Genomic DNA, 25,897 nt, shown 5'->3' with positions numbered 1-25,897 from the left:
AAATCATGAGGGACTGAAATTATTATTATTAGGCTACACATTAAAATGCTGAATTCAATACATTTCAATTCACAAGCGCATATCACATTTAAATTCACAAGTGCATTGCCACCAGTGAGTGCATCGTTCCCTCCCTCCCGTGCACAATTCTGTTCCCCTCCCTCTCTGCATCTCATGTTTTAGTGAAACCTATTAGCCTACATGGTATTCCCAACGAGGCACAATGCAACACCTCCACACCAGCTCAAATTAACTAAATTCACGGTTTGACTTGAAGACATAGAGGTGGATAAGATAGGTTTCTCTCTGCAAGCTACTTACTTGGTCAGCAAGTAGGCCTATGGAGAGACACGGAAAGTACTCGCCGGTGGGAATGAGGAGGAAAGACATCGGACTGGGCGTGCCGCTGCAAGTCCGGAGCTGAGATTGCATCTCACCCCACCCGCTCGCTCACCTAGGGGTGATCCACAGAATTGTTGTGTAAATCATTCACGGTCATTTGACATTCGCCCAATAACCTCATTGGGACGTATATCAGGTGACAGCGATGTAATTCATTGATATAGGATATTCCTTCGCTTGATAGGTTGTTTTACTTTCACTGGATGTATTTTTTTTAAAGTGTTGGCTTTGTGGGAGGTTGTAGGAACCCAACTCTGGATTTTGGAGAAACGCTGGACACGCCTGCACCTTGTATTTTGGACAAAGTTCAAGGTTACTGCATAATTTTTCTCCAAAATGCATGCGTGATTGTTTTTGGATAACGGTACCGTCCGTTTCAATTCACTGCAGTGTGTTTCTAACAATTGTACGCTTTCTTTGATCTTTTGGGGAACGGACAACACAACGTTTCAAAGAACGCTGTGCCAGGAACCATTGGATAAATGTGATCAGCATGTTAGTCAAGGACATTTTGCACTGCAACCGAGGTGCGAAGAGGCATTGCTACCCAGCACAGATGAAACCGAATCGATTGACTAAAACCCCCTTATAGTAGTAGCTTGATTTACTAAAACCCCCTTATAGTAGTAACTTTCCACTATTATATCTTTGTTATTCCTGTGCGTTTTCCAGTGTGTGTTTACTATACCTGTGGCCGGTGGTGGTACCTGAAGCCTGTCTCCTGTCTGGGTGTGCGTCTTTTCGCGCTCAGACATTTCCCTGCGCTGCCCGACTGGCGTTGCTATAGAGCAACCCTACGCCGTCTCTGTTTCACCCTGGGCAGGAATCGGATCCATCCGTGTGGGGACAGAAGTGCAAAGTTGGACGCTAATCGCCAGGCACCGTGCGTTCGAGAGCGGGATCTTTCGACTTTGAGGGACTGGAGAGAGGGCTCAAACCAAAAAGGTAGGCTAATTGATAACGTATTAATCATGTAAACGTGTTCGAAAATGAAATGGCGGTTTCTGCGACTTGGAATGCAATTTCGCATGAGAACAGCCCTGAACATTGCTGCATTTTTATTAGTTGAAGAATTACCGGCATGCACTACTGACGYTAGCCTGCACCGCCATCCTTGTGCCAACATGCATTCTAATATCTGACGTCCATTTGATTAAATATAGTCTATTTGTGCACGAATGAGTATGTTTTCCATTCTAGCTAATAATGCACGAATATGTGAATTTGTTTTGTAAGCATATTTACGTTATCAAAGCAAGGTATTTTATGCAGTGTCTCAATGATGTACAGAAATTAGTGAAACACTAAAACATGTTTAGGCCTAATTGGTGTAATTTGGTGTGAAATGGTGTGCTTTGTGGTTGCCAGAGCTGCCTGCAATCCTGACCGCATTGGAATGCGTTAACTCTGTTTGAATGAGTACACATTTTAGGTATGTACACATTTTAGGTATGTTTCATTTGCTTCTGTGCTTGCAGTGACTAGCTATATAGGGGCGAAAGAAACTGCGAGGAGTGTGGTTGGTAAGGTAGGCTGCACTGAAATCAGAACTAGCACAGTTTTCGCACAGTTTTTTTGCTCTACTTTATATCCCTCGCACTTCACACCCACACACTTAATCTCACAGAGACGGCCTCACACACAGACAAAAAACCACTCAGCACCTAGCCTACACACTCATGTACGAAATGTAGTGAGTGCACTTCTATCTAGGCTACAATGTAATTAAAAGACAGCTAAGTCACTAATCTTCATGCATCAGCGATTAGGGCGTCATTTGATTTGAAGGTCATATCTGACACAATTCTGATAGCCTTTTTGAAATATGACGTGTCTCTAATGTGCACCAATTAGCATTTTCGTCTCCATTGTGACATCCTTGCCTCTAGGTCAGCCAGCACCTGTGGTGGCCTGTTCTGGTGCCAATATGGATAGGTTTGTATTTAGCATAGAGGATGACTATTGCTGAGCTGAATATGAAAGGCTCTGAATAATATTCAGGCCCTGTAGACTAATAGACACGAGATAGATTTTTGCAATCTTCATTTTAAACCTCATAAAAAGCCCAAATGACTTTATTGACCAGTCAATAGCTGAAGACCACTTTGCTGCCTGGTGTTAGAGTTTGTGCCTCCTTGGGGAGGGACTGCGCAGGATGAAGGCTGAATCATTGTCATGGGAGAGCCTGTGTGTGTGTGTGTGTGTGTCTGTTTGTTTCAGTCTAGGTTATATTTTATGTACTGCTGTAGCTCAAAAAAAGCATGTTGACACCTTCCTAGCAGTGTGTGTGTATGCTTGTGTATGTGTGTGTTTGTGTGTGTGAGTTCCAACTCATAGCCCATGGGTGGGATTAGGTGGACACGGCTGGTGCTAACAAAAATGCATTTGTACCTGGCTACTCCAGGCTCTCTGGTGTTCTGTGCCTGCCCAGAGCGGGCTCTCTGTCAGTAGGGTGAGAATTAGAACAGAGTAGCCCATTATGGTGGAATAGACATCCTGAGGCATACGGATCTGCTCTCTCTCTTCATTCCCTCCCCAGTCAAGACCACGCCTCCCCAGCCCAGCTCAGCAATGATTCATGCCCTTGACTATCCCACATTGTGGTAAGTGAGGGCTGTGCAGTCCTATTGTGTCTGTTAACATTCGAGGCAGCTGTGAAGTTGGAGTTAGTGGGTTGGTAGGGACCTAACAGGGCCTAGTCTTGCGCTTTTGTGAGGCAGGTCAGGTTGTAGTGGATTAGCGTCACTGTTACTGCCTGCTTTGATCAATAGAGTCTGGCATCCAGCAAGCAACTCTCCATGCGCTACCTGAATGAACTTCACCTGTAGTCACACAATGGAATACAAACTGAGACTTGCTGTTGGTTTAGCGTGGTTTTATTACAATGTAGGTGTATTATTGTGAATTACCCATGCAGGGAATTATTTAGAACAGCTAGGTTGGTAAGGTGAATCCTTTGTAGAGTTAGCCTTTTTGCCGTCCATCATGGCCTGTCAAACACAATACACACACAGCGATAGCTCAAGGGAGTTTCTACTTTAACTCCCAGCCTTCCCTTCTTTCCATCAAAGCTGAAGACTTGGCACATGTTAAATAACTTGTCTGAACTACCCCGCATGGTAATAAACCTGAAATAGGCACACTCACTCATTGCAGTCTCTTCCCTGCTTTCAGGGTGAGTAAATATCGCCCTCTGATTCAACTCCTGTAAACAGGTTCCCCATGCTGGGGCACTATATAGATTAGAAAAGGGGAATTACAAGGGGAGAAAAGGGATAGAATGCATACCGTTGCTACCATCGTTGCACCATAAGGCATCATGGGGGAAAACGTCTAAGGCTTTGAGCGAGACCGTGGATAAATGGCACCCAATTATCTCAATCACCGTTGTGTGAACAGTGGCGTGGTTGCTGTCAGCATTAAGATAAAAATAGACTGTGTGAACAACAAATCTACAGCATTGCGGCTGCAGCCAATACTGTACTGTTGTACTTGGCTGGGGTTTGTTTTCTCATTGTTTTGGGCAAGTGTAATCCTCTTTTGCAACTGTTATAGAGAAAATGTATATGCTCCAGTCAGTAGCCTAATCGGGTTGATGAACTTCCGATGTGGGCAGAACTCATGCAGAAAGGGTGACATTTCCCATCCGCAATAGGCATGAAATTAATGTGTAAAGCAAACTCAACGGCTTGCAAGCATGAGCTCATACACAATTTGATACATAAAAAAAAGAAAATGTTTTGTGACACACTTGATAGGTGCATCGAAACATGATGTTTTACAGCCATAGTAGTATGGCACCCCTGGAGCAAATTAGGGTTAAGTGCCTTGCTCAAGGGCACATCAACAGATTTTTACTTTGTCAGCTCAGGTATTTGAACTAGCAACCTTTCGGTTTCTGGCCCTATGCACTAACCGCTAGGCTACCTGCTGCCCTATAAAAGCTATACATGCATAAGCATGAGGTCATTAACTAGTAATTATCAGGAATCAAGGAAAGACCCAAGTGCAGACTGTGTGAAGTGTTTATTGTTTATTGTAACCACAGGGGCAGGCAAACGACAGGTCAAGATAGGCAGGGGTCAATAATCCAGAACAGAGGCCAAGGATGGCAGGCAGGCTCTGGGTCAGAGACAGACAGTGGTCAGGCGGGCGGGCATAGGCAAAGGTCAAAAACCAGGAGGATGAGAAAAAGATACTAGGGAAAAACCAGAGCTGAGACAAAACACTGGTAGGCTTGAACAAACAAGACAAACTGGCAACAGACAGAAAACACAGGCATAAATATACAGGGGGTAATGGGGAAGATAGGCAACACCTGGAGGGGGGTGGACACAAGGACAGGTGAAACGGATCAGGGTGTGACAAGTAATGTGTGGGGTTCATTTGCTGGAAATACCAATGCAGATGGGAAAAGATAGGGTAGGGACTGTATGATTGAGCCATGATAAGTTTCCATATTATTGTTAGTTCAGTGAAATTTATGTTTGCCTCATCATTGGTTAGAGTGGTGGCCTTTAATTGCATAATGGAAATACATTACATAACACATGTATAATGAAATTATACCACGTGTAAATTGTTTTGTTTTAAAACAGGCTTACTCACAGATATTCAGGATATGGTATACCTTTTGGATTAGTTGATCTCTCTGTCCATCAGAAGGTCTACAATCATACATCCCTCTGTGTGAATTAAGGTGTGTGGCCATCACCACCTGAGCTTTGGTCCTAATCCCCATTTGATGACGGTTTGATCCACGTGCAGTGAGGCCTTGCTAGACCTTTTCAGTGAGCTGGCAGGGCCTCAATACCTCATCAGGGCTGCTGGCTGTTCTGTTGTGATCTAGCTGCCCACTGACCCTCAGTAGTCTCCTCCACCATTGATCTCACCCCAAGCTCAGCCATCACTTTCACCTTGAATATCCTCCTCTTTGTCCTCCTCCTCTTTCCATCTTTCTTTCCCCTTAATGTACATTATTGGAGAAGTTGGAGCATTTTAAACAAASAACTAGTTATAAATGCTTTAAAGAGCATTACTCATGACATATTCTTCAAAATAATGTATGTTTGTCATGCTGTATAAAGTGTGACATAACAGCTCCGGCTCCAAAACCTTAACACGTACAGTAGTTGTTTGTTTAAAGTGGGACTGAGCTTTTTTTTTTAACACCAACATTCCTCTGAGCTTCAATATGCACACACCCATACTCTCACGTAGTGTAGGTTACGACCCACATTAGTCAGTGACTGGAGCCGACAAGCTTAGTTTTATGGATTCTGAAATAGGCCATGGTTGACATCATTACAGAAAATAATGTTGCCGCATCCAGTACAAGGCTGTGCTTGTGATGATATGAGCTGGCAACAGTGAAAATATCCAGCTCAGTAAATATGATGTTGTTCTAAGGATGAATGCAATGGTAGGTCGGTCACCCCTGGTTAAAGGAGATACTCAATGGCAAGAAATCAAAACAATAAGACCATCATGGCTGGCATTGTACATCAGAGAGTAATCAGCAAGGAGAGAAAAGACACGGTGTGAATGAGAGGTCATGATTACCTTTCCCTCCAGCTCGTAAATCACCACAGCTGGCACAACCCTCCGGATCATATTTCCACCAGAGGCAATAGAGAACTTCAGAGGGGAGATTAAAGTGGGGGATAATACTTTCTTGAGCTGTCTGCCTTTATTGTTGGCTAACAGCCTCGTTATCCAATAAAAATGATTCATAAATAGTTCATGGAAATACATGGATAGTCAAGTCCCTACTGGTTGCTTCATGAAAGGTTGATATGCAATTCAATCTAAACTGCTTTTGTCTTTTTTGGGGATCACACAGTGAGTTGATCAATGCAAGATCAACAATGTGTAATGAGTGAGATGATCTTTTATCAATGTGTCTGTGTGGAGGGTAACAAAATTGACCCTGTATGTACTGTAAGCAATAAGTATTCCTCTCCTGTGCTTCCTCGATCATCAATTTCTTAGTCCAATGCTGCTTGGCTCTCCATGCTCCACCCTCCCACTCAGAGCCAGGTCAACGGTAGAGGAAACAAGTGCTCGCCAGGGTCAAGGCAGGGGCGTCCCTGCGGTGTCACCCAGTGTCGGCCTAGTGGGAGGATGATGGGGCCCTATAGATGGCCGATGCTTCCGTTCTCAACCACTGCCATCCATCGTCACGGCTCCAGCAGATACGGAGTGACGCCATGGAGGTAGTTTCACTATTACGTCAAGATGTGGACAAATGGCTGCTCTGGCTAATAAACAAGAGGAAACCCCATTTTCCTCCTCTCTCTCTCCCCCTGTGAGAGCCTGCAGGACAAAGGTCAGGGATCATRCTCCAGACCGTCATCCCACCCCAGCAGACGTTCATGGACATGATCTCCAAGGAGACCAGCTAGACCCACCAACCACAGACTAGTCTAGAGACTATAGCTGCAGGTGCAATATACAGATCCTTAATGCTGCAGTAAAGTTCCAGTCTAAGACACTAGCTAGGCAAATTGACTCGTCTTTCAATCAATGGCTTTCATCAATTTGTAGCTATGAAACTGGAGAGGTACTGCATCCATTGTGGACAGTAGAGGAGCGCTGTAGTAGCCTGCATTATTTAATCCCTAGTTTTATACCTCACCACTGTTCTTATGTGTAATATGTTTGCTTTGACTGTAACCATGGCCAGGATATGTTGTGCATCTGCGAACAAATTTGTTCTCAGACGAATAGAACATGAATGAGTGTCCCATATGTGAGAGGAGTGCACACCTCCAGTAGCCATGCCTGCCTCTGCATACTGTATGTAGGTCTAAGGTCTCGAGATGAGCAGCCGAAGGCGATCACGTCCGGGTGGAGAGAGGCTTGATACTACATGAGGTTTTAACGAGCGTGTTTAACAGCACAGTAGCCTGGTCATGTAGTAGCAGACACCTGGAAAGAGAAGCAATTAGCCATGGAGCACAGCCTCAAAATATATTAGACCTTCTAAAGACAACTGGATTATTGAACTTCTCACGTGTGTATGAATATGTACATGCACATGGATGTGTGTTGTTTGCCAGCTACAGCAACATATTAACCAAAGATGGTTTAGTTTTTCATGATGCATTAACATTACACACTTACCCCATTGTATTGTAATGACTGTGGCGTTGATAAGCACAATTACAGCTCCCCCAAGGGAGCTAGCTTTCTTGCTAATGTGCCCGTCTCTGGACCCCAAGGTTCTATTCACGCCTTAGATCTTGTGCTTCTCCCTTATTTCATTAACCTTTTACTGCCGTGGGCTAAATCAGGTTGTTTCTTGGTAGTCTTAAACAAATCTACTTTGAACAAAAGTACACACCTCATGTCACGTTGTTCGTAATGAATGTCAGACCAAGGCACAGCGTACTTTGAGTTCCACATAATTTATTAAAGAAGTGATACTTTAGCAAAGACAAAACAATAAAGAATAAACGAACCGTGACGACAATGCAGTGCTAACAGGCAACTAAACATAAACAATATCCCATAACCCACAGGTGGAAAAAATGCTACTTAAGTATGATCCCCAATTAGAGACAACGATAACCAGCTGCCTCTAATTGGGAATCATACAAATCACCAACATAGAAAATAAACCTAGAACCCCACATAGAAAATATAAACTAGAACAACCCCCCAGTCACACCCTGACCTACTCTACCATAGATAACCTCAGATTTCCCACTTCCTGGTTTGATTTTTTCTCAGGTTTTTGCCTACCATATGAGTTCTGCTATATTCACAGACATCATTCAAACAGTTTTAGAAACTTCAGTATTTTGTCTATCCAAATCGACTAATAATATGCATATCTTAGCTTCTGMGCCTGAATAGCAGGCAGTTTACTCTGTGCACGCTTTTCATCCGAACGTGAAAATAGCGCCCACAGCCATAAGAAGATAACATTGAAAAGTGTTCCATTTTGATTTGGCTTCAAAATTGTTTCTTTGAAGGAATGTTTATTAACCTTTTCACGTGTGAGTTCCAAATATTTCTAATGGTTGTCCCAGCATGAGTTTTTTTTGTTATGTGTATGTGATCGCAGAATGCACTCACCGTTCCAAAATGTGATTGTTACGCAACTGGACAGTTAACCCACGCCGCCCTCAAGCAAATTCACGCCGCCTGCTAATTATCTATAGGCTATGTTTCAACTTGCCAATTTGAGTTTGATTTTCTGACAACAGTTTTAATTGAGGTGTGTTCGGCTTCCTCGTTAATTCACATCGAGGTAGCCCATTTCACTGTTGCGGACAATTTACATTTGAGGCATTATTGAGCAGGACAAACTTTTTTATCTTCGCTGAGAGCTCAAGCACAAACTTTTTCCTCCCTGGCACATGTTACGGCTTGCGCCCACACTACTAATAATAACTTGTGTGTGTTCCTGTGACAGTAAGTGTTTTATTAAGCTATCATCATCGTTTCTGTATGTTGTGATGTCATTTCTACTGTAACACACCATATGTATGTATGGAGCATAATGTATTTACTGTTTTATTCACGTTTTCAAGTACTGGTGACAAATCATGTATTGCGATTCTTGCATAGATTGTCATAGACACAAATTATACTTTTTTGAATGTTGTACTGATTGTGATGAGCTAATGCGAAGCTATTTGCCAGCTGTGTGTGGCGCCATGTATGTTGACATCATACAATGCATTCCGGTTGTCACGTAAATGTCTGTCCAAAGATATTATAACAAAACGAGGTGAAGGGATGGTTCACTCATCTTTCAATTAAACATCCGGAAGTGAATGAGGGAAGTGAATGATGGTAGATGACACACCCCCTTCAACATCCATATACAAACAGACCCAACTAATCTTGTAACCTCTTAGCTTTGGTTGACGAGAAAAAATAAACATGGCGGCGAGCACAAACTACCCATTATCGGATTACTTTAGATTTTTCTAGATTTGTTTTCTTCCGATCACTGGTGAGGTCACCTGTGGTGATGAATTTTAAATAGCAATTGCTATTAGCTAATTCACATTATGGTTTCTGTCAGCTGAGAGTTGACCGTTTGTGTCACTCTTTCCCCAGTTAGTGCTACGACTAATGTAACCTACATTTTCCGGTTTGGATGAGAATTGTGCTATGCTGTTGCTATTTCTGTGAATGTCTGAATATTGCATCCAAAAATAAACTGGTCACATTAAGGACATAACCTTGTAAAGACTGTTTGTGCAATATTTTTCTGTGAAAAAAGTTTGGCCAGCTCAAACACTGACTGTTGCGTCAATCGTAACTGGACGTTCTAAATAAGTGTTCTAATCACACTGGTTTAAGCGTACGCTGCAGGGACCACTGTAGAACGATCACACCCGTGTGTTCGTACGAGTCAAAGGGTTAATTATTCAATTCATGATTAACATTCCACCCATGAGGCCACTAGAGGGCGTTTTTGTCATTTCACTGCAAGAACAGTATCATAGTAAATGGATCTCTTTTCCACAAAATTCTGATCACATTTGAATTTAATGTTAGTTCCAATCACATCATTCTAGCTTTGCTTCAGAGTGCGTCATATTTTTCCTGCGTGTGTCAGAATGCAGTTTTCAATCTCATCTCGGTGACAAGGAAATGGCATATCCATTGCTCATTCGTGCTTCAATATCCAAAGGCGCAATGCACTCAAATAGCTTGAGATTGAGGACAGGAGAGAGAGTGAATGAGGATTCTGAGCTTCTCGCTCTGATCTCAATAAACATGCATTTTCTAACTTCACTTTGTCAGCACTTTGATATGACCCGCAGCCTTTCAAGTGCTAATCACTCATTTGTGTCCCCACTTTTTTCGACAGGCGAAAAGGACTGATAACCGCCCCGTTCTTGAGATTCTCAGATAATTTAAAATCCAATACAAAAGGATAAAGTGTATTGGATAAAAACAGGGAAGATTCGTTGCCAAAGCTCTGGGTTTTGCGGCATTAAAGTGTAAATGACACTTTATCCCACACATAAAAAATMGAATCTTATTAATCTAGCTAGCAGACTTGCACTACAGCAATTTCACATATAATGTGCCCACTATGAAATGATCATTGATTTAATATCTTACATATCAATTTACTCTGTTGGCTATTTACTGTAGGCCTTCGTTGTAAATAAGAATTTGTTCTTAACTGACTTGTCTAGTTAATTAAAGGTTCAAAAAATAAACTGTGGATCATTTTAATACCTCTCTGAACAGCGGTCCAGTGAAATATGCCCAGGGTAATTAAAACCAGCTTTTTTTCTACATCCTCTTGTTTAATCTAATAAAAAAGGGATAAACTGAAAAGAGTAGAACACACACACACACACATACACACATCTCCTTGTCTCTCGTTCTCTATCTCTCACTATCTCTACCTACCTCTCTCCCTATCTCTCATAGCTACAGCATATGACTTCTCCTAAACCTATTTTTCTATTAGGGCCATGGTGTAATCCATGTGTCAGAGAGAAAACAAAATAATCAGTAGGTGTGAGCCTTGAGTCTTTGGAGTGTGAGAGCTGCATCCCTCTTGTAATTCTGCACTTGATGTATTCCCCATGAAAGGGGTCCTCATTAATTTTTCATATGAGACTCTGCAATGCATTGTGGGTTGCTGTAAGGAGAGAGTAACGGTGGCTCAGCAAACTTGTTTCAACCATTAATTGCTTCAATTGATCATCTGATCAATACCTGATAGCAAATATATTTCGAAAACCTCACACTCCCATTTCCCATGTCCTCCTTCTCCCCATCCTTTCAGCGCAGCCTTGCGCTCCCATGTCACACATACACACACAAATGCACACACAAATACGCACGCATGCACACACTCTTTCTCTCCTACTCTTTCCTGAACCTTAGCACTCATTGATCAGTTGGTGGGTGGGGTGAAGCAGGCTTTTACTACCTGCAGCCCGAGTCCATCCAGAGTGGCTGTGGTGGCTGAGCTCCCTGTTGAGACTGGGGTGATTAGATTCCTACTGGGCGCTGACACTGTCTGGCACCAACCACTGTTTCCCATCATGCACTGAACGCTGAGGAAAATGGTTTCCCCCACCCAGCAACAGCACACAGATAGAGCTATGTAGGCCACCCTGCAAAACGTTGTCAGAAGTCAGGCTGCCCTTTAGACTCAATGGAGTTGTAACTCTGGAGGAGGAGATGTCTCTGCAGGTTGATATTCAGTAGTTATGTTACCTGTTGTGGAGTATCTAACTCACTCTTGAGATGCTTGCACATGGGGAGTCGATAACATACATCAATGTGGGGCGTACCACGGCTATGGAGACACACAGAGGATTAGAATAGCACATTCAGAGTAATCATTCAGATGTTATATTGAGTATCTCATACTATTTGCCATTTGTCTACTCTCAATTCAATTAGTTACTACTACAGTAGGTCACCTATCATGGAACATGAATCAAATAATCCAGCATTTACATGTGTGTGTATTGCACTACTACATACATGACACGTGTTCCGTTTATGTTTCTGGAAACTCTTCCCTGGAGCAATACAGAAAAGAGTCTACACTCTTCCCTGGATACATATTATATGGTAAACCCCAAGGCAATAATCTCAGGATATCTGGTTGCTCTGAGGCAGCACATAAGCACATCAGGGATTACAGACGAGCAACATTGGCAGATAAGATTTTGGGCTGTGCTTGGGTAGAGGCAAGGTCAAGAAAGTACATTTTTGTTGTTGTCCTCCCAAGACCACAAATTGATTTCATAGGAGTATGTGAGTGTAACCAATTAAAAGGAAAATAATAAATTGAATAATGTTTTCAGAGTAGTGAACAATGTAACATTCGATCTACCCTTGCAAATCGCAAGACTATCTGCCAAAGCTTTGGTCAAGGATTTAGCTCTATATACCCCCAAAACCCCTCCCCAGTAAAAATCAATTCCCATGTACCATCAAATGAAAAACAATCCTAGTAGCTCTCATTGTCACGGCTACATCTCAGCTCTGCAAAGCCCTCCACCAAGGAACTGCAGAGGGAGGCTATTTGGAATAAAAACTTAGACTGTAGCATTTCAACACCACCATGTTCCTCCTTCTGCCTTCTCTCCCATCCCTTGTTTTCTACATCTCCTTTTCGAAAGCAACTCAATCTCTCCTTCCCATCAACCCCCCCCCCCCCCGAAAGGTTTCCACTTTTGTTTCCCTTTCAAGAGGTAAATAACACATTCAATCAGATTATTGAGAGACTCAATGTTATTGCTGGCTGACAGGTGGCATCATTTTTTTTTTCATCCTCTCTTGTTTGCTTTCATTGTTCCTAGTGTCAGAGCTGTCAACACTCCCACCCCCTCTCTCATGTCCCCATTGCTCATCAACCCCATCGCCATCAGCCACAAAAATTGCAAGGAGTGTGAGACGACTCATGCGCAACGAACGCGAGTCAATGAACACACACACTTTATATTCATGTGGGCTAAGTAGAAAATGGAAGAAGGAAAGAGAGAGAAAGGGGGACAAATGGTGATTGATTCGCCGTACTGAAGAAGTTAAGCAGTTTTACCTAATACTGTATGTGTTGAGGCATACTATATGTGACCGACCAACTCGACTCGGTCTTAAGTAGCAAAATTTGAAYCTGTGTTTTTTGCATTCAATAAAAGTATGATTCTGAGCTAGAAAATGGTATATCACACACTGCAGTTGAGGAACAATTGGAAAGTAATTCTGCTTTGAAAGTTGATCAACTTGTAACCTCACTTTTGAGAAAATGGCCTTTGAATGTTTTAGTAAACCTACTGGAGAGCTCTTCTTTGTCTACACCCATTCAGCATCGTTCACACCCTCTTAGGCCTTTGTCCCATTCATCTCTTTAAAGATTCACATGTGAGGCCATGTGGTAAACACACACTATATCAAATAAAATCTAAGTTCATTTGTCACATGCACGGGATACAGAAGGTGGAAACGGTACAGTGATAGTACTTGCATAGGAGCAATATCAAAAACAAAGTGTCAAGAWTTTTTTTTTTTCATTATTAGATGAKGCTTACCCAACACACTTGTCTAAATTGATGGGTCATGTGAAGGAAATGCTATAACCACCAATAGTGAATGGGTCACTATTGTCTAGACATGTGCACATGTCATGAAATAGAATCGATGGCCCGTAATCACCCCCAGACAAACCTGCTAATTTGATGGGTCATGTAATAATCCGGCCGAAGTAGCTAGCTAGCTAAATAAAGAACCGGCATAACCCCAACTCATACTACTACCAATACAAACATTACAAACAAGCTCTAGTATGAATCTTCAGGTAACTAAAGCTAACAAACTAGTTAACTAGCTAACAGTATGCTTTAACTTGCAATATAAATGACTTCATGACAAAATGAGAAGCTTAAATCTGTAAAATGTAGCTAGACTTACCCATATAGATGAATGCTTCACGGCAGACTGGAACCATTTAACTCTGTTTTGTTTGAAGCAACATTTTTGTTTGGCCAGCTTTGTGTCAAGTCACTCCGGTTCACACTGAKRGTGYCGTGTGCAGAAAGTAGCCCACCACCTTTTCCAACTGATCTGTTGATAGTGCCTGCTATATTCAGGGCATCAATGTTGTTGAGAAAAGTAGCAKKARMTTTGTAGTTCTCGATGGCTAACGTTATATCTTTCKAAAACGTTGCGGTAGAAAGGACTGTCAACACATGCTGACTTTATAGACAGAAGCGTGCTACGTGGCAGACCAATCCAAACTCATCTCCGGGCATGTCCAGCCCATACATTATCTCAGCCAATCATGGCTAGTGGGAAGGATCCTGCCTTTTTCTGTGGCTAAACCAARTAGGCTCGCAATTTAACAATTTTATTCATATTTATGGATGGAATACAAGTTTGTTATAAAGGGACATGAAAGTTCACATGTTCCAGAAGGCATTTCTGCCAAAAAACATGTTGTGTTCAAATACTGCTCCTGTGTAGTAGTGACATGAGACATAAACCTAGTTTCCTGAAACAAGTCACATGTGGAAGAATGAACACATTATGCTGAGAAACATGTGCTGTAATGTATGGTGCAGTGCATATAGGTACTGTATGGTGAAGGAAGGATAGTGGGAGAAGTAGAGTAACCTAGATTCAGCAATTCCTTTTTCGAGCTCACCTTGCTTTCGATGCAGCGTCCTACAAGTTATGTCCGAAATGGTTTACTTTCTCAAAGTTGTAAATTTTATTTCACCTTTATTTAACCAGGTAGGCCATTTGAGATCAAGTTCTCATTTACAACTGCAACCTGGCCAAGATAAAGCATTGCAGTGCGACAAAGCAACAACAACAGAGTTACACATGGGATAAACAAACATACAGTCAATAACACAATAGAAATATCTAAATACAGTGTGTGCAAATGAAGTAAGGAGGTAAGGCAATAAATAGGCCATAGTGGCGAAGTAATTACAATTTAGCAATTAACACTGGAGTGATAGATGTGCAGATGAGGATGTGCAAGTGACATGRGACATGAATTTGGCTTTAAAAACGTAGTAGCTGATTGGTTGGTCCAATTTCAGGGACGATCTGGAAGACGGAATAGTTCTGTGGCTTCTTCTCGGGACTGGCTGAGAAATTGCTTATCTGTGAGGTAATCCTGCATGCTGCTCCTATTATATCATGTCTGCTCACCGCATCACCGTGGGCAAACTACCTGCCCTCCAGGACACTTACAGCACCCGATCTCACAGGAATGCCATAAAGATCATCAACCACCCGAGCCACGGCCATTTCACCCCGCTATCATCCAGAAGGCGAGGTCAGTACAGGTGCATCAAAGATGGGACCGATAGACAGCTTCTGCTGTATKTCTCTACTGCCATCACACTGTTAAATAGCCATTACTAGACGGCTTCCATCCGGTTACGCAACCCTGCACCTTAAAGGCTGCTGCCCTATATACATAGACTTAGAATCACTGGCCACTTTAATAATGGAGCACTCTTCACTTAAATTAATCATGTTTAGATAATGTTTACATACTGCTATACTCATCTCTTATGTATATACAGTATTTTAGTCAATGCCACTCCGACATTGCGCAATGTAATATTTATGTATTTCTTAATTCCATTATTTTACTTTTAGATGTGTGTGTATTYTTGTGAATTGTTTTTAGGTACTACTGCACTGTAGAGCTAGGAACACAAGGATTTCGCTACACCCGCAATAACATCTGTTAAATACTGTATGTGTATATGACCAATAACYTTTGATTTGGATTTGATATGGTATGCATTGGACTTTTGGACTGTGTGTAATGAAACGAGCCCTTTATACCAATCAGATATGGCAGTGGCTTTGCTGATAAGACTGAGGTCATTACTCGAGATGGATTTTCTGCCCTGCGAAGTGGATTTATCCAAGCTCTGGGACACTTACCTACTCATTTATAGTGACAAATGCCCGCAGCACCCCGACGTGACATCACTGCAAACAAAAATTTGTCATTAGGACGTCCCCGGAATGTRACGAAATGGTCGCCTAAAGTGGTCAGGACGTTGTGTCATGGTCGCCTGGAGGTTTTGTCTAATTCCTGGTTGGTGCCGGGGACAACCCTGAGGATGTTTTTAGGATGTTCTTGGGTCGGTGTGTCATGCTCCCCTGGAGGTTTTTGTCTAGTTCCCAGGTTATTTAATGAAGCTCCCATGAAACTAGACACTSTAATGTACTTGTCCTCTTGCTCAGTTGTGCACCGGGGCCTCCAACTCCTCTTTCTATTCTGGTTAGAGCCAGTTTGCGCTCTTCTGTGAAGGGAGTAGTACACAGCATTGTACGAGATCTTCAGTTTCTTGGAAATTTCTCACATGGAATAGCCTTCATTTCTCAGAACAAGAATAGACTGACGAGTTTCAGAAGAAAGTTCTTTGTTTCTGGCATTTTGAACCTGTAATCGAACCCACAAATGCTGATGCTCCAGATACTTAACTAGTCTAAAGAAGGCCAGTTTTATTGCTTCTTTAATCAGCTGAGCTAACATAATTGCAAAAAGGTTTTCTAATGATTATTTAGCCTTTTAAAATGATAAACTTGGATTAGTTAACACAATGTGCCATTGGAACACAGAAGTGATGGTTGCTGATAATGAGCCTCTGTATGCCTATGTAGATATTCCATACAAAATCAGCCGTTAGTCATTTACAACATTACCAATGTCTACACTGTATTTCTGATCAATTTGATGTTCTTTTAGTGGACAAAAAAATTGCTTTTCTTTCAAAAACAAGGACATTTCTTATTGACCCCAAACCTTTGAACGGTAGTGCATATATTTTTTCACATTAAATAAGCGCTAAATAAGAGTTTATCAATAAATGTCTATTGCAGTGGACACACCGATGCCGCAACTATGTTTTTCACGTACTGTACCCATTGACTGTAATGTAAATGTATTCATATGTATGTCCTAATGACCACTACAGAGGACAATTTTGCACATACAATAAAATAGAAATATAAAAGTTTTTTGGGGGGTGGGGTCTCAGGAGCATATTGTTGTATTTTTATTTTATTTGTGTGACTATTCTTGTCTATCAGTGTTTTGTTACTTGTCATGTTTTGTGTGGACCCCAGGAAGAATAGCTGCTGCTTTGGCAAAAGCTAATGGGGATCCGAATAAACCAATATTATTGCTGATGAATGTTTAGGATATTCTTCAGGCTTTGTAGTGCAGCACAAAGATCAGCAAACTCGAAATCCAGAAGTTTTGAGTTTAAAACCCATGTTGGGTAATATTGAAAAYTCAGTACTAATTGATCATGACAAATGTAATCATATTGTCATCGATTAAAGATTTTTACACTATATTTTAGCTGAACAGCGTACCACTTACCTTAAAACCCCCCCATACCATTTCATTACTTTTCTTATAATGGTTTGGGACACCTGGGACCATCACGTGACAAAAACCTCTAGGGGACCATGATGAAATGTCCTAAAATCATCCTTGTGACTATCTCCAGATAACCAGGAACTCGAAACAACCTCCAGGTGACCATTACACCACGCCCAAAGAATGTCCTAAAAACCTCTTTGGGGACGTCCCTGGGACAAACCGGGAACTAGACAAAATGTCCAAAGGACCATGACACAACGTCCCAAGATCGTTCAAAAAACATCCTTGGGACAAACCAGGGACTAGAACAAGGTCCCCCAGAGAATGTTKGCTTGGGACCATCACGCAGTCCTACTTACTAGTGAAATCTAAGTCTTGAGAACGTCCTTAAAAGGTCCTGATATGGTCCTCATTGACGTCCTGGTAACTTACAGGGAACTAGACAAAGGTCCCCAAGATAACGTTCCCTTGGGACAATCACGCGACGTCCTAGGGATTAGTAAAAGGAAAATCCTAAGAACGTCCTAAAAAGGTCCTGACATGGTCCTCAGTGACATCCTTGGAACTTTAATGCTCCTAGAACATTTTCAGAAGGTCAATGGGTCGTATTGGGCTTAAAGCCTTAAGGAACCTAATGGGAACGTCGCCAAATGTCCTCAGGATGTCCTTTGTTTGCTGGGATGTGCCACCTCCAGCCATTCAGAAGACTCTTGCCAGAGACCATTTTGTATTTTGCCACTATGAAGGAATTGATGGAAAATCTTCACAATATCAATCTGGTACACCTCTATGGTGCAAAGCCTAATTTTCAGTCCCTGCACCAGCTGTCTTCTAAAGTAAATGTAGCATTTAATTCAGTATCCTTCTCCCGTAAATGAATTTCCGATGTCACTTCCTTGCTGGTAGAGAATGAATGAGCTGAACAGACCTTTAGTGTGGGTAGGTGGCAGGAGAAGTGTGCCTGTATATTATACAAGGTGGTGTTCTGTAGCAGACAAACAAACACATTCATACAGATGGAGAGACATTCATAAACACACAAACACATACAGTATATACATGCAAACATCCATCAATTCCACTATCAATCATCTCGCTGTCTGTCTCTCTCTCTCGCCGTCTCTCTCTCGCTGTCTGTCTGTCTGCAAACATTCTAATTCTCATCCATAAGACAGTTGTTTTGCCTTGGCTGTTGCTCATCCTTTAGTTTTCTTTCTTTGATTACTTTGGAATGTATGCTTATTTCATTTGTTTGTATGCGTGTGGGTGTGTATGCTGTAGTGTCTCATAATCAGAACACACGTAATAAGATAAAAAGCAGCACATAGAAATAAGGCAAAAAGCACGAATAAGCAAAGCATTGGTTCTAGCTTGACAGTGATAAATGAAACAATAGCAGTGCCTAGAAATTGGTTGTTGCAAGCTCCAGAGATTGTGTTGATAAAGTTTCTAATTATTGTTCTCACCTGGGTACAGTAAACACCATACCACGGTAAGGCATCTTTACAAAGCTAACGCATTTGCCCAAAGATAAGCAATATAAAGTGCTTGTGTGTCATGACGAATTATAATTGCATCATAATTAATTGTTTATCTTCAGACATTTCATGAGCAGAACAACATTTGGTTATTGTCATAATTGCTGTGCATACCTTCAGGTTGTTGTAAAAATTGTAATATAAACAGAAACGTTTGTTACCCTTTAGCTTGTGTGGCCCAACAACCCAGAATAGAACACCCGTGACTGTGAGAGTGTGTTTAGATGTGATACTGTCTCCTGGTTTCTGTGGCCAGGTCCCCAAGCTCTTCCAAATGCTAATGCATTCAACCTGAAGGAGCATCAGCAATTTACTTGTTTTCTACTTTTTAAAACAAGGAAGAAACAGTGAAGATAGTTTTTTATTAGTTCTACTGTCATCAGCATAAAAACTTTGCCAATGCATATCATTTTCTACTTAATGAAGCTAATGCTTGATCTTTAGTGTATCCTCCCACTGATCACAGAACTCAAGACATGATCTTAACCTTGGATGTGAGAGGACATGCTACTGGCATGCTGTTGATATCAGTATTTAGCAAGAACCTGCAAGGAACAGTTTTTATTGCCTAAAATGGAACGAATGCACCATCTAGCATGGCCCGTATCATACACAATGGCAATGTAAATGAGGTCTCTTCTTGTAAGTAGCAGGATGCAAACCTACGAATCGGGTGACTGCACTAGGGGAATATAATTGAGTTATGGTGATTGTCAAAGAGCCAAGCAAAATCTCGAAATCACAGGCTTTTTTCGCTTTCACTTCTAAAAGCTCAAGTTCTGCAATTTCTGAGGAAGTTAGGAGGAAGGCATCCTTTGATAAGGTGCAATGTCTAATAGATTTCCAGCACTGAGTTGTGTATGGGGAAAAGCGAGCAGAAGTGCTCCGTGCAGGAGTTGACACTGCCATGCATCAAAAACAGACACTTCAAACTGGAGCCAGTCAATGTAATTTATTCAATCGTTTATTGCATGAATTACAGTCATTTCAGGTGCAACGCTCCTCCAAATGATTTTATGTTACAAAGACCCATTTTAAAACATGTTCCCTACAAGAGACACGTTTAGCATGGTGGATTATGTTAGAGATGAATAAGGAGGACAGGGAGGAGGACAGGGAAAATATCTAGTCTGGCCTTGCTAGTGGCCTCCTGGTATTGAATGGATGATGGTTGGTTGATTAGAGTGTGATTGCTAAGTTTTAAGTCAAGAGGCAATGACTGGTATCAAAGACGGATGATGGTAACAGCCGTGTAGTGAAGGCTGACCTTTCTGCCCTGTGACTTATGTGAATACTGTGTTAATCTATCAATCCATGCTCAGTCTTCAATGGGATATTTGAAATTGAATGTGGCATTTGTTCATCCCGTCTTGATTTGGAATTCAAATGGAACCCATCAGTAATATATATTCCACAGTTATTCTTAAGGCTGATCTTGTTCAAGGTCAAAAGATATTAGAATAACCAATTGAATTTCGAGTTAGTTTTGTGGCAGTTTCCCACCTGGCACTCTGGCACAGGGAAGTCAAACCAGAGTAGCCATGAAAAACACTGGCAACAACCGTTATCCAGTGGACACCTCACATGAACAGAAAACCACTATTCTTGGCCAACTGATTCAGACAGCTTGGCACAGACTTAGCTACAGCAACAATTATGCTGGTGAGGGTAAGCCAAACAGACCAAAGAAGACAAACGCATGGTCAGATCCAAAAAGGCTGAGGCAACAGGAGTTGTTCTCCTCTCTCTCTCTCTTTCTGTTTCTGTTCCTCTCTCCTAATAATAGCGAAAGCAGTCAGCCATTTTTATGAGCGATATATATAATTGCGAGTGGAGAGATAGGAGTATATTTAATGGCACCGTTGAGATTACCTTCATATTCCCTCTCCGCTGGACATGGAAGTGCCCTTCAACATCCAAATAAAGGAGTATTGGGGCTATGAAATGAGCTAGGGCTTTTCCCAGCCCTGCTCTTGAGTTATAATCCATCAATAAGTATATATCCACTTAAGACAGTTGGGGCATCTATGCAGTGTTATTGTGGCTATGCTGCATAACAAATACTCCTATTATGGCACTTCTGGGAAGATGCAGACTACCTCGTTTAAGTCTATGGGCTCTATCCCCTCAAAGGGTCTATAGCTTTTATTAAACAATGAAAGTAGCCTACCCCTTTTTCACCTGTTTCCTGCTGTATTGCACCTGTATTTGAGGAGAGGGAAATTACCACTATACAAAACAGAATTTACTTTCTGAGAGGTATTCAGCAAAGAATTGGCTGTGCCATGCAGCAATGTGGCATTCCCTTAGACAAGCACGGCCTAACATGACAACCTAACAGCACCATGTTGTAAGACAAACTGAGACCTACGTTTTCTTTGAAAATTGAACCATTGCTGACATTGATGTGACCGTCTGTGACTTAGATTTACATCGCATTGTTCAGTAGTGAAGAAGCACAGCAGTTGTCTTGTACGTGCTGTTTCTCATATCACAAAGGCTATTGTACTTTAGTGTGTAAGACAGTGATTGCATCCTTGGGCTTTGTTTCTGAATTTGACACTCTGTTGTGACATGTTGTCACCCAGTGTTAATACATGACCAAACAAGACAACCATCTCAAGAAATATTTGACACCAACTACTTCAGGCCAAAATTGGATRATCATCAAACTCTTAAAGAATATGGGCCCTGGCCTGGAGTGATCCTTTTAAAAACCTACTACTGTAACACACTGCAATATGCCCTTGGATGACTGATTTCTCTCAACCAGGCAATGTTTACCTTAAATTAATGATTATTTCACGCATCCTATAACAGACAATGGACCTTATTAAAGCATTGGGCTGTTCGTATTCAAGCAAACACTATAAAACAACACAGATCCATTTTCTATGTCATAAAATAAGATGAAATGGGCCCTGGAATGTCACTCAGCCATTCAGACTACATTCTGATTCCACATTGGAATTGCCTGGCTTTTAGAAAAACGGTCAGATGTGATCCACAACTCACAACTACAGTATGACGTGCACATGACATACATTGAGTATACAAAACATTAAGAACAGCTCTTTCCATGACAGACTGACCAGGTGAATCCAGGTGAAAGCTATGATCCCTTATTGATGTCACTTGTTAAATCCACTTAAATCAGTGTAGATAAAGGGGAGGAGACAGGCTCAAGAAGGATTTTTAAGCCTTGAGACAATTGAGATATGGATTGTGCATGTGTGTCAATTCAGAAGGGGAATGGGTAAGACAAGAAATGTAAGTGCCTTTGAATGAGGTATGGTAGTAGGTGCCAGGCGCAATGGTTTCTGTCAAGAACTGCAATGCTGCTGTGTTTTTCATGCTCAACCGTTTCCCATGTGTATCAAGAATGGTCCAACACCTAAAGGTCATCCAGCCAACTTGACACAATTGTGGGAAGCATTGGAGCCAACATGGGCCAGCATCCCTGTGGAACGCGTTCGACACCTTGTAGAGTCCATGCCCTGATGAATTGAAGCATGTGCATGTGAGTGACGGGGTCTGGAGGTTTAGTCTATTGGAATAGTAATTCATTATTGCTGGATAATTGCCAGGCCATGCTGAAGAAATACCTTTGACAGAACCCATTTCTTTCCATCACTGTCACCCTTTCCATTTGTGTGATAATACATCTTTCATCATTTATGAGGGGACATTTACATGGCTGATAGGCCCCGATAAGGCATGACAGTTCCACCCTGTGCTCCTGTTCTCCATGTCATTTCCCCTTCCTTAATTTATACCTAACCCTCCTCACGCCTGAGCAGGGGGGGCTACTAGGCCTAGCAGACGAAGGTTGCATGCACACCAACAACAGTATCACCTCTGCGAGTGTTTAAAAATACATGGAATGGATAGCCAGGCCAGTGGCGGCGGGCAGCCTTTCATTTTCTATTCTCAGCCAGGGAGACTGGCCTTCTTTCTGAGGAATTAGGAACCATTAGGATGAGTTGCAGATTTAAAGGTGTCACGCACAAGACCAGAGAAGCCGCAAATTGTCGTTATTTAGATGAGGGGGAAAACTTGGGAGCCACATTACCCGTGGTGCGACAAGTCAGCCGAATTGAGGRGCAAATGATTGTTTGACACAAATATTTGTGTGGAGGAATCATAGAATTTGGCCATGGACCAGGCTGTGAGCTCAGTTTGACTGTAATGAAAGGTAATGAAAGGAGGCAAGGCCTGGAGAGTACACAGAAAAGTAAAGCACATCCACAATAATTAAACAGAGAGTGGAAACAATGATTACATGTCTGATTTACTGCCTTGTGTTCAGGGGTCCCCACTTGCAGTTGCCGTTGACTGTGTTGTCCTTAACACAGATGTTCATGGCATGGGGAATTACAAACAGCTCCTAATGAGAACTGACATTTTACAAATGACTATAACTGGTTAAATGATATTGTGACAGTGACGGTTATGTGCTGATAGTTAAACAGTCAATGAATCATGGGTTATCTGTCTCCGGTGGCCAGCAGTTGGTTTCCAGGTAATTAATTTGTAGCATTCTATATTTTGAGCCATTTTGTCTTGTTGGTTCAATTCTTATCTCCGTTATTTTCTGGTTGTAAGCATGATGCTATCTCTAATTGTAAAAAAAATTGTGGTAGTGGTAGTCTATTGTGGTAGTGGTAGTCATTTGTTATTTATCCTTATGTGGCGTAAACTAACATGATCCACCGAAGTCGGTTCCTCTCCTTGTTCGGGCGGCGTTCGGCATCACCGGTCTTCTAGCCATCGTCGATCCACTTGTCATTTTCCATTTGTTTTGTCTTGTTTTCCTACACACCTGGTTCTCATTTCCCTCATTAAGTGTTGTGTATTTAACCCTCTGTCCCCCCTGTCTTTGTGTGGAATTGTTTGTTGTAAGTGCTTGTGCACATGTTTACTGGTGCGCATCGGGTTTTGTACCCATGTTGGTTCTTTCTTTATGCCGTTGGTTTTTGATATTAAACTTCTCCGGCTATTACCTAGTTCTGCTCTCCTGCGTCTGACTTCACTGCCACCAGTTACGCACCCCCTTACATGATCTCATTGGAACATCAAAACAATTACATTTAACCATCATTTTTTCACCTTCAACAGACACATAAGTTTGTATGTCTCTTGTGGCAACATACTGTACTTCTATATCTCACAATAATAGCATATTATTTATACAGTGCATGTATGTCACAAAGCATGGTTAGGGTTAGAGACATACAGTACAAAGGTCCATTTTGTGGAAGAGATTGTCTGTTGGATTTCTCTTAGTCATGTCTGTCCAGAGGCTGAGTAATGCCTTTACAGTGAGCCCATTAATTAAAACTTGGGTCAGCTGGCAAGCCAGGACACTTTACCAGTTGAAACTTCATTGTTAAGGTCAAACGTGCTGTAGTCAGTTTGGATTATCCACGCGTAGCTGCCTTCCTCCTTACGACGTGCATCTTAAAATAACAGGGCCGGGGCGCTTTAGTGCCTTTGTGTGTCACTCCAGTACTCGCCATTTAAAAGCCAATTAAACGCGGCACAAAATAGAAACTAAGAGTTATTTTGGTGTCAGCGATGATGTAACAGTAAGGGCTTATTGAGAAGGAAAACAACCTTTAGGGTCACATAGCAGAGCTTCAACACCGCACGGGCCAGAAGAACACACAGTGCCCTGTCACACGCATAAGATGCTAGCATAATGCAGGAAAAATGTTGCATCAGATATCTCTGTTAGAGAAGTGAAACAGATTTAGAGATCAGCACTCTCACATTATAATTCATCTCATTGCATACACTGATCACGACCTATGTATTATATAAGATAAACAATGTATATTCCSATATACAGTGCATTCAGAAAGCATTCTGACCCCTTGACTTTTTCCATATTTTGTTATGTTACAGCCTTATTCTAAAATGCCCAAACTGAGCAATCGGGGAGAAGGGCCTTGGTCAGAGAGGAGACCAAGATGGTCACTCTGAGAGAGCTCCAGAGTTCCTCTGTGGAGATGAGAGAAACTCCCAGAAAGACAACCATCTCTGCAGCACTCCACCAATCAGGTCTTTATGGTAGAGTGGCCAGACGGAAGCCACTCCTCAGTAAAAGGCACATGACAGCCCGCTTGGAGTTTGCCAAAAGGCACCTAAAGACTCTCAGACCATGAGTAACAAGATTTTCTGGTCTGATGAAACCAAGAATGAACTCTTTGGCCTGAATGCCAAGCGTCACTTGGAGGAAACCTGGCACCATCCCTATGGTGAAACATTATGGTGGCAGCATCATGCTGTGGGAATGTTTTTCAGCTGCAGGGACTGGGAGACTAGTCAGGATCAAGGGAAAGATGAACGGAGCAAAGTACAGAGAGATCCTCGATGAAAACCTGCTCCAGAGCACACAGGACCTCTGACTGAGGAGAAGGTTCACCTTCCAACAGGACAAAGACCCTAAGTACACAGCAAAGACAACGCAGGAGTGGCTTCGGGACAAGTCTCTGATTGTCCTTGATTGGCCCAGCCAGAACCCGGACTTGAACCCAATTCAACATCTCTGGAGAGACCTAAAAATAGCTGTGCAGCGACACACCCCATCCAACCTGACAGAGCTTGAGAGGATCTGCAGAGAAGTATGGGAGAAACTCCCCAAATACAGGTGTGCCAAGCTTGTAGTGTCATACCCAAGAAGACTTGAGGCTGTAATCGCTAACAAAGGTGCTTCAACAAAGTACTGAGCAACGTGTCTGAATACTTTTGTAAATGTGATATTTCTGGGGGGGTTTTCAAACATTTGCAAAAATTTCTGCAAACCTGTTTTTGCTTTGTCATTATGGGGTAATGTGTGTAGATTAATGATGGGGGAAAAACAATTTAAGGCTGTAACAAAATGTGGAAAAAGTCAAGGGGTCTGAATGTTTTCCGAATGCCATGTACACCTTGTAAAAATGCTCATGTAACCACACCAAAAAAAACTTCTACATTTTTTCAATTGAGTTAATTCCACCAATGTAACTTTCGTAATTAAATCTGTCCATAGATGCCTGTGTGCTGTTTGAGTGGCATTTGGAGCTATCCCAAGTACCCTAGGTCACTC

General features: G+C 42.0%; 1 non-coding gene across 1 annotated transcript in view; it reads left to right on the top strand.

Annotated features, from left to right (window-relative positions):
- The first annotated feature begins 209 nt into the window (after positions 1–209).
- LOC111960540 (uncharacterized) overlaps positions 210–25,897 on the top strand; it is a 123,743-nt gene continuing 98,055 nt past the window's right edge. Inside the window, exon 1 of the transcript XR_011475158.1 lies at positions 210–1,347. This is a non-coding gene — a transcript (uncharacterized protein). The remainder of the gene's footprint in view (positions 1,348–25,897) is intronic.

This window comes from Salvelinus sp. IW2-2015, linkage group LG4p (genome assembly GCF_002910315.2).
Source record: "Salvelinus sp. IW2-2015 linkage group LG4p, ASM291031v2, whole genome shotgun sequence".
In the NCBI taxonomy this organism is placed as follows: domain Eukaryota; kingdom Metazoa; phylum Chordata; class Actinopteri; order Salmoniformes; family Salmonidae; genus Salvelinus; species Salvelinus sp. IW2-2015.
The sequence above is the reverse complement of the archived record's forward strand: the minus strand, read 5'-3'. Positions and strand labels throughout refer to the sequence as shown.